Source organism: Lonchura striata, chromosome 31, assembly GCF_046129695.1.
Source record: "Lonchura striata isolate bLonStr1 chromosome 31, bLonStr1.mat, whole genome shotgun sequence".
NCBI lineage: Eukaryota > Metazoa > Chordata > Aves > Passeriformes > Estrildidae > Lonchura > Lonchura striata.
In genome coordinates this window covers 6,047,821-6,062,728 of record NC_134633.1, presented here as the reverse complement: position 1 = coordinate 6,062,728, position 14,908 = coordinate 6,047,821, and the positions used below count along the sequence as shown (strand labels likewise).

Below are 14,908 nucleotides of genomic sequence, written 5' to 3'. Positions count from 1 at the left end.
CTCCGCTGACGTCACTTCCGGCGCGGCCCCGCCATGGGCCCGGGGGAGGTGAGGGGGGGGGGAGGAATTGGGGGGAAAAAGGGAAATTTGGGGGAAAAAAGGGAAATTTGGGGGGGAAAAAGGGAAATTTGGGGGGGAAAAAGGGAAATTTGGGGGGAAAAAGGGAAATTTTGGGGGAAAAAAGGGAAATTTGGGGGGGAAAAAGGAAATTTGGGGGGGAAAGGGAAATTTGGGGGAAAAAGGGAAATTTGGGGGGAAAAAGGGAAATTTGGGGGGAAAAAGGGAAATTTGGGGGGAAAAAGGGAAATTTGGGGGGGAAAAGGGAAATTTGGGGGGAAAAAGGGAAATTTGGGGGGAAAAAGGGAAATTTGAGGGAGAAAAAGAAATATTTGGGGGAAAAAGGGAAATTTGTGGGGAAAATGGGAAATTTGGGGGGGAAAGGGAAATTTGGGGGGAAAAAGGGAAATTTGGGGAAAAAAGGGAAATTTGGGGGGAAAAGGGAAATTTGGGGGAAAAAAGGGAAATTTGGGGGGAAAACGGGAAATTTGGGGGGGAAAAAGGGAAATTTGGGGGCAAAAAGGGAAATTTGGGGGAAAAAGGGAAATTTGGGGGGGAAAAGGGAAATTTGTGGGGGAAAAGGGAAATTTGGGGGCAAAAAGGGAAATTTGGGGGGAAAAGGGAAATTTGGGGGGGAAAAGGGAAATTTGGGGGGGAAAAAGGGAAATTTGGGGGAAAAAGGGAAATTTGGGGGGAAAAGGGAAATTTGGGGGGGAAAGGGAAATTTGGGGGGGGAAAGGGAATTTGGGGGGAAAAAGGGAAATTTGTGGGGGAAAAGGGAAATTTGGGGGGAAAGGGAATTTGGGGGGAAAGGGAGATTGAGGAGGGGTCTGGGGCGTTTTGGGGGGATTTTGGGGGGATTTTGGGGGTCTCTGGGGTGGGGTGGGGGTGGGGCAGCCCCTCAGACCCCCCTGACCCCTCCCCTCCCCCCCAGGCCGCTCCTGCCTGATCCGGCTCCGCTCAACCCGGCCCGGCCATGGGTGAGGGACAGAGCACAAAACGAGCCCAAAAACCCCCCAAAAATCACCCAAATCCCCTGGAACGGCCCCAAAATCCCCTGGAACGGCAAAAAATACCCCAAAATCCCCAGAAACAGCCCCAAAATCCCCAGAAACGGCCCCAAAATCCCCTGGAATGGCCCCAAAATCTCCTGAAACAGCCAAAAATACCCTAAAATCTCCTGAAACGGCCCCAAAATCCCCAGAAACGGCCCCAAAATCCCCAAAAAAGGCCCCAAAATCCCCTGGAATGGAACAGCCAAAAATACCCCAAAATCTCCTGAAATGGCCCCAAAATCCCCTGGAATGGCCCCAAATCCCCTGGAACGGCAAAAAATACCCCAAAATCCCCCCCCAAAATCCCCTGGAACAGCCAAAAATACCCCAAAATCTCCTGAAATGGCCCCAAAATCCCCAGAAACGGCCCCAAAATCCCCTGGAACAGCCAAAAATACCCCAAAATCCCCAGAAACGGCCCCAAAATCCCCTGGAATGGCCCCAAAATCTCCTGAAACAGCCAAAAATACCCCAAAATCCCCAGAAACAGCCCCAAAATCCCCAGAAACGGCCCCAAAATCCCCTGGAACAGCCAAAAATACCCCAAAATCTCCTGAAATGGCCCCAAAATCCCCTGGAATGGCCCCAAAATCCCCTGGAACAGCCAAAAACATCCCCAAAACCACCTAAAATCCCCTAAAACCAGCCCCCAAAATCCCCTGAAACATCAAAAAATACCCCAAAATCTCCTAAAACGGGCCAAAGTCCCCTGAAACAGCCAAAAACCCCCAAAAACCACCCCGAATCCCCTGAAACACCCTCCAAATCCCCAAAATCCCCCCAAAAAACCCCAAAATCCCCCGAAGCAGCCAAAAACACCCCAAAAATTCCACAGAAAGCACCTCCAAATTTTCTTAAAAAACCTCTCAAAAATCCCTTAAAAATGCTCCGGGTGAAGGCTGGACCCCCCCAAAAAATCCCAAAAAAATCCCCAAAAATCCCCCAAAAATCCCCCAAAAAATCCCCCAAATCCCCCCCAAAAATGCCCCAAATCCCCCCAAAAATGCCCCAAATCCCCCAAAAATCCCCCCAAAAATCCCCCAAATCCCCCCAAAAATCCCCCAAATCCCCCCCAAAAATCCCCCAAATCCCCCCAAAAATCCCCCAAATCCCCCCAAAAATCCCCCAAAAATGCCCCAAATCCCCCCCAAAAATGCCCCAAATCCCCCCCAAAAATCCCCCCAAAAATCCCCCAAAAATCCCCCAAATCCCCCCCAAAAAATCCCCCAAATCCCCCTCAAAAATGCCCCAAATCCCCCCAAAAATCCCCCAAATCCCCCCCAAAAATGCCCCAAATCCCCCCAAAAATCCCCCAAAAAATCCCCCCAAAAATCCCCCAAATCCCCCCCAAAAATGCCCCAAATCCCCCCAAAAAATCCCCCCAAATCCCCCAAAAATGCCCCCAAATCCCCCCAAAAATCCCCCAAATCCCCCCAAAAATGCCCCAAATCCCCCCCAAAAAATCCCCCAAAAAATCCCCCCCAAAAATGCCCCAAATCCCCCCAAAATGCCCCAAATCCCCCCAAAAATCCCCCAAAAAATCCCCCAAAAATCCCCCAAAAAATCCCCCCAAAAATGCCCCAAATCCCCCCAAAAATCCCCCAAAAATCCCCCTCAAAATGCCCCCAAATCCCCCCAAAAATCCCCCAAATCCCCCCAAAATGCCCCCAAATCCCCCCAAAAATCCCCCAAAAAATCCCCCCAAAAATCCCCCAAATCCCCCCCAAAAATCCCCCAAATCCCCCCCAAAAATGCCCCCAAATCCCCCAAAAATCCCCCAAAAAATCCCCCAAAATCCCCCAAATCCCCCCAAAAATGCCCCAAATCCCCCAAAAATCCCCCCAAAAATCCCCCAAATCCCCCCCAAAATCCCCCAAATCCCCCCAAAATCCCCCCAAAAATCCCCCCAAAAATCCCCCCCAAAAATCCCCCAAATCCCCCCAAAAATCCCCCCAAAAATCCCCCAAATCCCCCCAAAAATCCCCCCAAAAATCCCCCCAATCCCTCCCCTCCCCCTCCGTTAATCCGGGAACAGCTGGGAACGCCTGGAATGACCCCGGGGTGACCCCGGCTGCCCCTCCCCCTCCTGAGCCCTTCCCCTCCCCCATCCCCTCCCCCATCCCCCAAATCCCATTTTTCCACCTCCTCATTCCCATCATTTCCCCCTAAAATCCCATTTTTTTTCCTCTACCAAATCCCACCTTTCCACTGTTTCAATCCCTTTTTTCCCCTCTAAAATCCTTTTTTTCCCACCAAATTCCCATTTTTTACCCCAAATCCCATTTTTCCAACCCTTTTCAACATTTTCCCCCCTTTTCCCCCCATTTTCCCTGATTTCCCCCGTTTTTCCCATATTTCCCCCTGTTTTCTCCCACTTTTCCATTTCTCCCCATTTCCACCCATTTTTCCCCATTTTCTCCCATTTCCCCCCAATTTTCTGCATTTTCCCCCTATTTATCCCTATTTCCCCACATTTTTCCCCATTTATCTCGATTTTTTCCCTGTTTTCCCATTTTTTCCAATTTTCTCCCCATTTCCCCCCATTTATTCCCACTTTATCCCCGTTTCCACCATTTTTCCCAATTTATCCTCATTTTTCCCAATTTACCCTCACTTATCCCCATTTTCTCCCCTTTTTCCTCCTTTCCCCCATTTTTCCCGTTTCCCCCATTTTCCTTTGCTTTATTTTCACATTTTCCCCATTTATCTCGATTTCCCCAACTTTTCTGCATTTCCCCATTTCTCCCAATTTCCCCCCATTTTTCCCCATTTATTCTCATTTTTCCCCATTTTCCCTCATTTTCCCCCCGATTTTTCCCATTTTTCCCATTTTCCCCCCGATTTTTCCTGTTTTTCCCCATTCCCCCCAATTTCCCACTGTTTTTCCCCATTTATTCTCATTTTTCCCATTTCCCCCCATTTTCCCTCATTTTCCCCCTGATTTTCCTGTTTTTTCCCATTTCCCCCCCGATTTTTCCCGTTTTTTTCCCATTTCCCCCCCGATTTTCCTGTTTTTCCCATTTCCCCCCCGATTTTTCCCGTTTTTTTCCCATTTCCCCCCCGATTTTCCTGTTTTTTTCCCATTTCCCCCCCGATTTTTCCCGTTTTTTTTCCCATTTTCCCCCCGATTATTCCCGTTTTTTTTCCCATTTCCCCCCCGATTTTTCCCGGTTTTTTCCCATTTCCCCCCCGATTTTTCCCGTTTTTTTTCCCATTTCCCCCCCGATTTTTCCCGGTTTTTTCCCATTTCCCCCCGATTTTTCCTGTTTTTCCCTCATTTCCCCCCCGATTTTTCCCGTTTTTTTTCCCATTTCCCCCCCGATTTTTCCCGTTTTTTCCTCATTTCCCCCCCGATTTTCCCCGTTTTTCCCCATTTTCGCCCGTTTTTTGCCCAATTTTGCCGTTTTTTGCCCCGTTCCAGCCACCTCGGAGTGGCTGCGCTTCTTCGAGGACGCCGGGATCCCCCCGGGCCCCGCCCTGGGCTACGCCGTGGCCTTCGTGGACAACAGGTGGGACCCCAAAATTGGGGTGAAAAACCCAAAAATGGGGTGAAAAACCCGAAAATGGGGATAGGAAACCCAAAATTGGGGAGAGAGACCCAAAAATGGGGAGAGAGACCAAAATTGGGGATAGGAAACCCAAAATTGGGCTGAGGGACCCCGAAATGGGCTGAGATACCCAAAAATGGGCTGAGGGACCCCGAAATCGGGGAGAGAACCCCAAAAATGGGCTGAGAAACCCGAAAATGGGGAGAGAACCCCAAAATGGGGATAGAAAACCCAAAATTGAGCTGAGAGACCCCGAAATTGGGGAGAGAACCCCAAAAATGGGCTGAGAAACCCAAAATGGGGTGAGAGACCCAAAAATGGGAAGAGAAAACCCAAATTGGGGCTAGAGATCCCAAAATGGGGAGAGACCCCTGGGATTTGGGATCCGGGGATTTGGGATCCCTCACCGGATCCCAGCGGATCCCTCTCCTGCGGGATCCACAAGGACCTGGTGGGGTCACGGGGGTTGGATCCCACATTGGATCCCTCAGTTGATCCCAGCGGATCCCTCTCCCTGCAGGATCCACAAGGACCTGGTGGGGGTCACCAGGGTGGATCCCTCAGCAGATCCCTCAGTGGATCCCTCTCCCGTGGGATCCACAAGGACCTGGCGGGGATCACCGGGGTGGATCCCTCAGCAGATCCCTCAGCGGATCCCTCTCCCGCAGGATCCACAAGGATCTGGCAGGGGTCACGGGGGTGGGATCCCACATTGGATCCATCACCAGATCCCTCAGTGGATCCCTCTCCCGCAGGATCCACAAGGACCTGGTGGGGTCACCGGGGTGGATCCCTCAGCGGATCCCTCAGCGGATCCCTCAGCGGATCCCTCAGCGGATCCCTCAGTGGATCCCTCTCCCGCGGGATCCACAAGGACCTGGCAGGGGTCACGGGGGTGGGATCCCACATTGGATCCCTCACCGGATCCCTCAGTGGATCCCTCTTCCCGCAGGATCCACAAGGACCTGGCGGGGGTCACAGGGGTTGGATCCCTCACCGGATCCCTCAGTTGATCCCAGTTGATCCCAGTGGATCCCTCTCCTGCAGGATCCACAAGGACCTGGCGGGGGTCACGGGGGTTGGATCCCACACCGGATCCCTCACCGGATCCCTCAGTTGATCCCAGTGGATCCCTCTGCCGCAGGATCCACAAGGACATGCTGCTGGAGCTGACCAAGGAGCTGATGAAGGACCTGGGCGTGACGGCCGTGGGCGACGTCATCGCCATCCTGCGCCACGCCCGCCTGGTGCACCGGCAGGTACGGGATCCCCCGGGATCCCCCGGGATCCACTGAGGGATCCGGGCCGGCCCCGACCCCGCCGTGTGCCCGGGCTCCCCGCAGGAGATGTGCCGGGCGGCCTCGGAGGCGCTGCGGCCCCGGGCGGCCGCCGGATCCCGGCGGGATCCGCTGGATCGCCGGGAGCGGGAGCGCCAGGATCACCGGGATCGGGAGCGCCAGGATCACCGGGATTGGGATCACCAGGATCGGGATCGCCAGGATCCCGGGGATCGGGAGCGCCAGGATTGGGATTGCCAGGATCCCCGGGATCGGGAGCGCCAGGAGCAGCGGGATCGGGATCACCGGGATTGGGATTGGCGGGATCCCCGGGATCCCCGGGATCCCGTCGGGGCGGCGGGCAGGATGATCACCAAGAGCCTGAGCCGGGATCCCGCCCCCCGGCGCCCCCCCGGCGCCGGGATCTGCGTCACCGTCCCCAACGGCGCCGGTAAGGCCGGGAGCGGATCCCCGCACCGGATCCCCACACCGGATCCCCCCAAACGGGGCTTCCCCCCGCCCAGAAGATCCTGGGATCTCTCAGGGATCCGCTGGGGAGCCGGGATCCCCAGTCGGGGTTTTTCCCGGCTTGAAAGATCCTGGGATCCCCCAGGAATCCACTGTGGGGCCGGGATCCCCAAATGGGATCCCCAGCCGGGGATTTTCCTGCCCAGGAGATCCCAGGATCCCTCAGGGATCCACTGTAGGGCTGGAGAGCCTGGGGGAGGCCAGGGGGTGGGGATCGGGGGATCCAGAGGGGTTGGGATCCACCCCGAGGGGCTGGGATCCACCCAGAGGGGCTGGGATCCACCCTGAGGGATCAGGAGGGGCTGGGACCCATCCCGAGAGATCAGAGATGATCCTGAGGGATCAGGAGGGGCTGGGATCCATCCAGAGGGATCAGGGAGAATCCAGAGGGATCAGGGAGGGGCTGGGATCCATCCCGAGGGATCAGGAGGTGTTGGGATCCACCCCAGAGGGATCAGGGAGGATCCGGAGGGATCAGGGAGGGGCTGGGATCCACCCCAGAGGGATCAGGGAGGATCCAGAGGGATCAGATGGGGCTGGGATCCGCCCAGAGGGGTTGGGATCCACCCTGAGGGATCAGGGAGGGGCTGGGATCCATCCCGAGGGGCTGGGATCCATCAGGAGGGGCTGGGATCCATCCCGAGGGGCTGGAATCCCTCCCGAGGGATCAGAGATGATCCTGAAGGATCAGGGAGGGGCTGGGATCCATCCTGAGGGATCAGGGAGAATCCGGAGGGATCAGGGAGGGGCTGGGATCCATCCTGAGGGATCAGGGAGAATCCGGAGGGATCAGGGAGGGGCTGGGATCCACCCCAGAGGGATCAGGAGGGTCTGGGATCCATCCCGAGGGGCTGGGATCCATCCAGAGGGATCAGGGAAAATCCAGAGGGATCAGGGAGGGGTTGGGATCTATCCCGAGGGGCTGGGATCCATCCAGAGGGATCACGGAGGATCCAGAGGGATCAGATGGGGCTGGGATCCACCCAGAGGGACCAGGGAGGGACTGGAATCCATCCCGAAGGACTGGAATCCATCCTGAGGGATCAGGGAGGATCCAGAGGGATCAGGGAAGGGCTGGGATCCACCCAGAGGGATCAGGAGGGGTTGGGATCTATCCCAAGGGGCTGGGATCCATCCAGAGGGATCACGGATCTATCCCAAGGGGCTGGGATCCATCCAGAGGGATCACGGAGGATCCAGAGGGATCAGGGAGGGGCTGGGATCCATCCAGAGGGATCAGGAGGGGCTGGGATCCCCCTGGCAGGACCAGGGGTCTGTGGATCCCGGCGGATCCCGGCGGATCCCTGCCCGATCCCTGTCCCCTGCAGGCGGCTCCGGCCCCGCGGCGGCTCCGGCGGCTCCGCGGCAGCGCCGGGTGACGGCGGCGGCGCCGGGGCGCTACCGGATCTCCGCGCCCGAGCGCCGGATCCCGCGGCAGATCCCGCGGCTGATCCCGCGGCAGATCCCAGGTGCGGATCCCCGGCGGATCCCCGGCGGATCCCCGATCCCGCAGCCCCGCACTTCCCTGCTGGGAAAGGGCAGGGGATCCCGAATTTCCCCTCCTGGGTCCTGGAATTCCCCTCCCGAATCCCAGATTTCCCATCCAGATCCCAGATTTCCCCTCCTGGATCTCAGATTTCCCCTCCAGATCCCAGATTTCCTCTCCTGGATCCCGGATTTCTCTTCCAGATCCCAGAATTTCCTTCCCAGATCCTAAATTTCCCTTCCAGATCCCAAATTTCCCCTCCCAAATCCCAGATTTTCCTTCCCAGATCCCAGATTTCTTCCAGATTCTGAATTTCCCTCCCAGATTCCAGAATTTCCTTCCCAGATCCTAAATTTCCCTTCCAGATCCCAGATTTCCCCTCCCAAATCCCAAATCTTCCTCCCAGATCCCAGAATTTCCCTCCCAGATCCCGAATTTTCCCTCCCAGATCCCAGAATTTCCCTTCCAGATTCTGAATTTCCTTCCCAGATCCCAGATTTCCTCTCCCAAATCCCAGATTTCCCTCCCAGATCCCAGATTTTCACTCCAGATCCTAAATTTCCCTCCCAGATCCCAGATTTCCTCTCCCAAATCCCAGAATTCCCTTCCCAGATCCCGGATTTCCCTCCCAGATCCCAGAATTCCCCTCCTGGATCTCGAATCCCCCATTTTCCCCAAAATCTTCCATTTTTCCCCAAATCCCCCCATTTTTCCCCAAACTCCCCCAAAATCCCCCATTTTCTCTCCAGATCTACCATTTTCCCCCCAAACCCCCCATTTTCCCCAAATCCCCCCATTTTTTTTCTCCCAAATCCCCCCATTTTTTTTCCCCAATTCCCCATTTTTCCCCAAAATTCCCCATTTTTCCCCAAATTTCCCCATTTTTCCCCAAATCCCCCCATTTTCCCCAAATCCCCCATTTTTCCCCAAAATCCCCCATTTTTTTCCCCCAATCCCCCATTTTCCCCCCAAAATCCCCCGTTTTCCCCCCAAATTCCCCATTTTTCCCCCCAAATTCCTCATTTTCCCCCCAAATTCCCCGTTTTCCCCCCAAATTCCCCATTTTCCCCCCAAATTTCCCATTTTCCCCCCCAAATTCCCCATTTTCCCCCCAAATTCCCCATTTTCCCCCCAAATTTCCCATTTTCCCCCCAAATTCCCGATTTTCCCCAAATCCTGGGATTTTTGCCCCGTTCCAGCCCCGGCCCGGCCGTCGGTGTTCGAGCGCCTCGGGGCCGAGGCCAAAGCGGCCGCGGGGAAGGTGAGGGGGATCCCGGGGATCCTGAGGGATCCGGGGGGATCCAGGGGGGATCCCGGGGATCCGGGGGGATCCAGAGGGATCTGGGGGATCCGGAGGGATCTGGGGGATCCGGAGGGATTTTGGGGGGGATCGGGGGGGATCCAGGGGATCCGGGGGGATCCAGAGGGATCTGGGGGGATCCGGAGGGATCTGGGGGGATCTGGGGGGGGATCCTGGGGGGATCTCGGGGATCTGGATGGATTGGGGGGATCCGGAGGGATCTGGGGGGAATCCGGAGGGATCTGGGGGGGATTAAGGCAGGGGTCCAGTGGGGGATCCTGGGGGGATCCTGGGGGATCTGGGGGAGTCCAGAGGGATCTGGGGGGAATCCTGGGGGGATTTGGGGGGATCTGGGGGTAACTGGGGGGATCCAGGGGGATTTTGGGCAACTTGGAGGGGATTTGGGGAGTCCAGAGGGATCTGGGGGGATCCAGAGGGATCTGGGGGGGATTAAGGCGGGGGTCCAGTGGGGGATCCTGGGGGATCTGGGGGAGTCCAGAGGGATCTGGGGGGAATCCCGGGGGGATCTGGGGGGATCCTGAGGGATTTGGGGGGGATCCGGGGGGATCGGGGAGGTCCAAGGGGAATTTGGGGGTAACTGGGGGGATCCAGGAGGATTTTGGGGGACTTGGAGGGGATTTGGGGGGATCCTGAGGGATCGGGGGGGATCCAGGAGGATTTGGGGGGGGGTGGGGGGGTGGTGGTGTCCAGAGGGATCCTGGGGGATCTGGAATCCAGGGCGGGATCTGGGATCCACTTGGGGATCGGCATGGGGGGATCCTGGGCGGGATTTGGGATCCGGGGCAGGATCAGGAGTCAGGACCCAGGGTGGAATCAGGCTCAGGGATCCAGGGCGGGATCTGGGATCCACTCAGGGATGGGCCATGTGGGATCTGGGGCAGGATCTGGAATCCAGGGCGGGATCTGGGATCCACTTGGGGATCAGCCAGGCGGGATCCTGGGTGGGATTTGGGATCTGGGGCAGGATCAGGAGTTGGGATCCAGAGCGGGATCAGGCTCAGGGACCCAGGGCGGGATCTGGGACCCACTGGGGGATCCGGGATCCACCCTGGACCGACTGGGGGATCCGGGATCCACCCTGCACCCACTGGGGGATCCGGGATCCACCCTGCACCCACTGGGGGATCCGGGATCCACCCTGCACCCGCGTCCCCGCAGCCCTCGGGGGTGTTCAGCCGCCTGGGCGCGGCACCGGGGGACTCGCCGGGGGATCCGCCGGGGGATCGGCCGGGGGATCCGGCGGATCCCGAGGCGCTGCCGTACGCCGGCGTGCTGAAGCGGCGCCGCGAGGGCGCCGGGCCGGCGGCGCAGGACGGCGCCGTGTCCAGCAGCAGCTCCGGTGGCGTCTTCCGCAGGCTGGGCCGCCCGCCCCGCTGAGAGCCCGTCCCGGGGATCCACCGGGATCCACCGGGATCCACCGGGATCCACCGGCAACAAGAACTGGGGTCCCTGCGAGAGGGGATCCTGCTGGATCCGCTGGGATCCACTGGCAACAAGAACTGGGGTCCCTGCGAGAGGGGATCCCACTGGATCTTCCGGGATCCCCTTGGAATCAGCAGGAATTGGCCGGGATCTGCCAGGATCCAATGGGCGAGAGCCGGTCCCGGGGATCCACCGGGATCCACTGGCAACAAGAACTGGGGTCCCTGGCAGTGGGGATCCTGCCGGATCCACTGGGATCCCCTTGGAATCAGCGGGAATGGGCTGGGATCTGCCAGGATCTGATGGGAGCGACGGCGAGAGCGGATCCACTGGGATCCACCGGGATCCACCGGGACTGGCAACAAGAACTGGGGTCCCTGCGAGAGGGGATCCCGCTGGATCCACCGGGATCTGCCGGGATCCACTGGCAACAAGAACTGGGGTCCCTGCGAGAGGGGATCCTGCTGGATCTGCGGGGATCCCCTTGGAATCAGCGGGAATTGGCTGGGATCTGCTGGAATCTGATGGGAGCAACGGCGAGAGCGGATCCACTGGGATCCACCGGGATCCACCGGGACTGGCAACAAGAACTGGGGGCCCTGCGAGGGGGGATCCTGCTGGGATCCCGCCGGGATCAGCCGGGATCTGGCGGGACGGGTGGCGAGATCGGGGATCCTTGTGAGTGGGGATCTGGCCGGATCCACCGGGATCCCCCTGGAATCCGCCGGGACCGGCACCAGGAGCGGGGATCTGTGTGTGTGAGTGGGGATCCAGCTGGGATCGACCCCGGGGGATCCCTCGGGATTGAGCGGGAATAGAGGGGATCCCCTGGGGAAAAAAGGGGGGGATCCAGCTGGAATCGAGGGGGATCCAGCCGGAATCGAGGGGGGATCCCCTGGGAATCGAGGAGGATCCAGCCGGAATCTAGGGGGATCCAGCCGGAATCGAGGGGGGATCCAGTCGGAATCGAGGGGGATCCCCTGGGGAAAAAAGGGGGGATCCAGCTGGAATCGAGGGGGGATCCAGCCAGAATCGAGGGGATCCCCTGGGAATTGAGATGATCCCCTGGGAATCGAGGGGGATCCAGCCGGAATCAAGGGAGGATCCAGCCGGAATCGAGGGGGGATCCAGCCGGAATCGAGGGGATCCCCTGGGAATCGAGGGGGATCCAGCCGGAATCGAGGGGATCCCCTGGGAATCGAGGGGGATCCAGCCGGAATCGAGGGGATCCCCTGGGAATCGAGGGGGATCCAGCCGGAATTGAGAGGATCCCCTGGGAATCGAGGGGGGATCCAGCCGGAATCGAGGGGATCCCCTGGGAATCGAGGGGGATCCAGCCGGAATCGAGGGGGGATCCAGCCGGAATCGAGGGGGGATCCAGCCGGAATCGAGGGGATCCCCTGGGAATTCCCCCCGGAACCGAGGCTGGATCCCGTGCGGATCCCGTGGGAACCCCCGGGTGGATCCCCCCAGCAGATCCCGAGGCCAAAGCAGCCCCAAAATCTCCTTTTTTCCCCCCAAATTCCCGGATCCTTTCCCGGGATTCGGGAGCCCAGGCCCCCAAATCCCAGCCGGGGCCGGATTTGTATTCCCAAGTTTTGGGGTTTTATTCCCAAATTTTCTGGGGTTTTATTCCCAATTTTGGGGTTTTATTCCCAATTTTGGGGTTTTATTCCCAATTTTGGGGTTTTAGTCCAAATTTTTTGGGTTTTAGTCAAAATTTCTGGATTTTTATTCCAAATTTCTGGATTTTTATTCCCAATTTCTGGATTTTTATTCCAAATTTCTGGGGTTTTATTCCCAATTTTGGGGTTTTATTCCCATTTTCTGGATTTTTATTCCCAATTTTTTGGGTTTTATTCCCAAAATTTCTGGATTTTTATTCCCAATTTCTGGGGTTTTATTCCCAATTTCTGTAGTTTTATTCCCAATTTCTGGATTTTTATACCAAATTTCTGGATTTTTATTCCAAATTTCTGGATTTTTAGTCCAAATTTTTTGGGTTTTATTCCCAAAATTTCTGGGGTTTTATTCCCAATTTCTGGATTTTTATTCCAAATTTCTGGGGTTTTATTCCCAAATTTTCTGGGGTTTTATTCCAAATTTTGGGGTTTTAGTCCAAATTTTTTGGGTTTTAGTCAAAATTTCTGGATTTTTATTCCAAATTTCTGGATTTTTATTCCCAATTTCTGGATTTTTATTCCAAATTTCTGGGGTTTTATTCCCAATTTTGGGGTTTTATTCCCAATTTCTGGATTTTTAGTCCAAATTTTTTGGGTTTTATTCCCAAAATTTCTGGGGTTTTATTCCCAATTTCTGGATTTTTATTCCAAATTTCTGGGGTTTTATTCCAAATTTCTGGGGTTTTATTCCCAATATCTGTAGTTTTATTCCCAATTTCTGGATTTTTATTCCTAATTTCTGGGGTTTTATTCCCAATATCTGTAGTTTTATTCCCAATTTCTGGATTTTTATTCCCAATTTCTGGATTTTTATTCCAAATTTCTGGGGTTTTATTCCCAATTTCTGGATTTTTATTCCAAATTTCTGGGGTTTTATTCCCAATTTCTGGGGGTTTATTCCCAATTTCTGGGGTTTTATTCCCGATTTCTGGATTTTTATTCCCAATTTTCTGGGGTTTTATTCCCAATTTTCTGGGGTTTGATTCCCAATATTTGGGGGGTTTTATTCCCACTTTCTGGATTTTTTTTCCCATTTTCTTGGATTTTTATTCCCATTTCCCCCCAAAAAATTTTGTTTAAAAAAAAAAAAAAAAAATTAAAATCCCTGAGGGGAATTTTAGGAGCAACTTCCCAAAAAAAACCCCAAATCCTTCCTAAAAAACCCTAAATCTTCAAAAAACCCCAAAATCCACCCAAAAAAAAACCCCAAATCCTCCCCAAAAACCCCAAATCCCCCCAAACGTCCCAAAATCGCTTCAATTTGTGGATTTTGGCCCCAGGGCTTCCCAGAAATTCCAAAATTCTTCATTTCCCCCAAATTCCCTCTGGCCACAAACCCCAAAATTGGGATTTTGGCCCCAAAATTGGCCATTTTTGTTCTTCCCCAAAATCAGTTTTTTTTTCTTCCCCAGAATTGGGGTTTTCCCCCAAAATTTGGGTTTTTTACCCCAAAATTGAGGGTTTTTTACCCCAAAATTGAGGCTTTTTTTCCCCCAAAATTGAGGTATTTTTCCTCAAAATTGAGGTTTTTTTACCCCAAAATTGAGGCTTTTTTTCCCCCAAAATTGAGGTATTTTTCCTCAAAATCGAGGTTTTTGTATTCCCTAAAATTGGGGTATTTTTCCCCAAAATTGGGTTTTTTCCCCCCAAAAAGAATTCGGGGCAGGGGACACCGAGCTGGGGGATTTTTTAATCAGGAAAAAAATGAAATTTGGGATTTTTCCGATCCAATTTGTGCCTTTAACCCGAATTTGGGATTTTTTTCCCCCAAATTTGGGATTTTCCTCCACCAATTTGCGCCTTTTCCCCCAAATTTGGGATTTTTACTTGGTTTTTTTTCCCCAAATTTGGGATTTTTTTCTCCTTCAATTTGGGTTTTTCTCCTCCAATTTGGGACTTTTGTGGTTTTTTTCCCCAAATTTGGGATTTTTTTCTCCTTCAATTTGGGTTTTTCCCCCAAATTTGGGATTTTCCGCTCCGCTTTGTGTTTTCCCCTCAAATTTGGGACTTTTATTTGTGTTTTTTCCCCAAATTTGAGATTTTTTTCCCCCAAATTTGGGATTTTTTTCCCCAAATTTGGGATTTTTTTTTCCCTCCGATTTGTGCCTTTCCGCCCAAATTTGGGACTTAAATATTATTTGTGTTTTTCCCCAAATTTGGGATTTTCTCCCCAAATCCCGGCTGGTTTTTTGCCGGCGCTTCGGGTGAATTCTCGCGGGAGCTTTTTTGGCAATAAAAGCGTGAAATGCAAATAAAATTAATTTATGCAGATTTATGCAAATGAGTTTCATTAACGGATAGGTGTGGGAGGCCACGCCCCTCTCTCACCCCGCCCTCGGTGACGTCACAGCCGCAAATCCAAAAAAAATCCCCCAAATTTTGGTCGCCCCTCCCCCAAAAATCCCAAAAAAAACCCCCAAAAAATCCCCAAAAACCCAAAAAAATCCAAAAAACCCCAAAAATCCCCAAAATTTTTGGCCGTTCTCCCCAAAGTCCTCAAAAATTTTTTTAAAAATCCAAAAAATCACCAAA

General features: G+C 54.3%; 1 long non-coding RNA gene across 1 annotated transcript; it reads left to right on the top strand.

The window, feature by feature from the left end:
- Window positions 1-29: 29 nt before the first annotated feature.
- LOC144247709 (uncharacterized) lies at window positions 30-4,591 on the top strand. The gene is made up of 3 exons (XR_013341277.1): window positions 30-48; window positions 992-1,037; window positions 4,534-4,591. It is a non-coding gene; the product is annotated as an uncharacterized LOC144247709 (long non-coding RNA).
- Window positions 4,592-14,908: the final 10,317 nt, after the last annotated feature.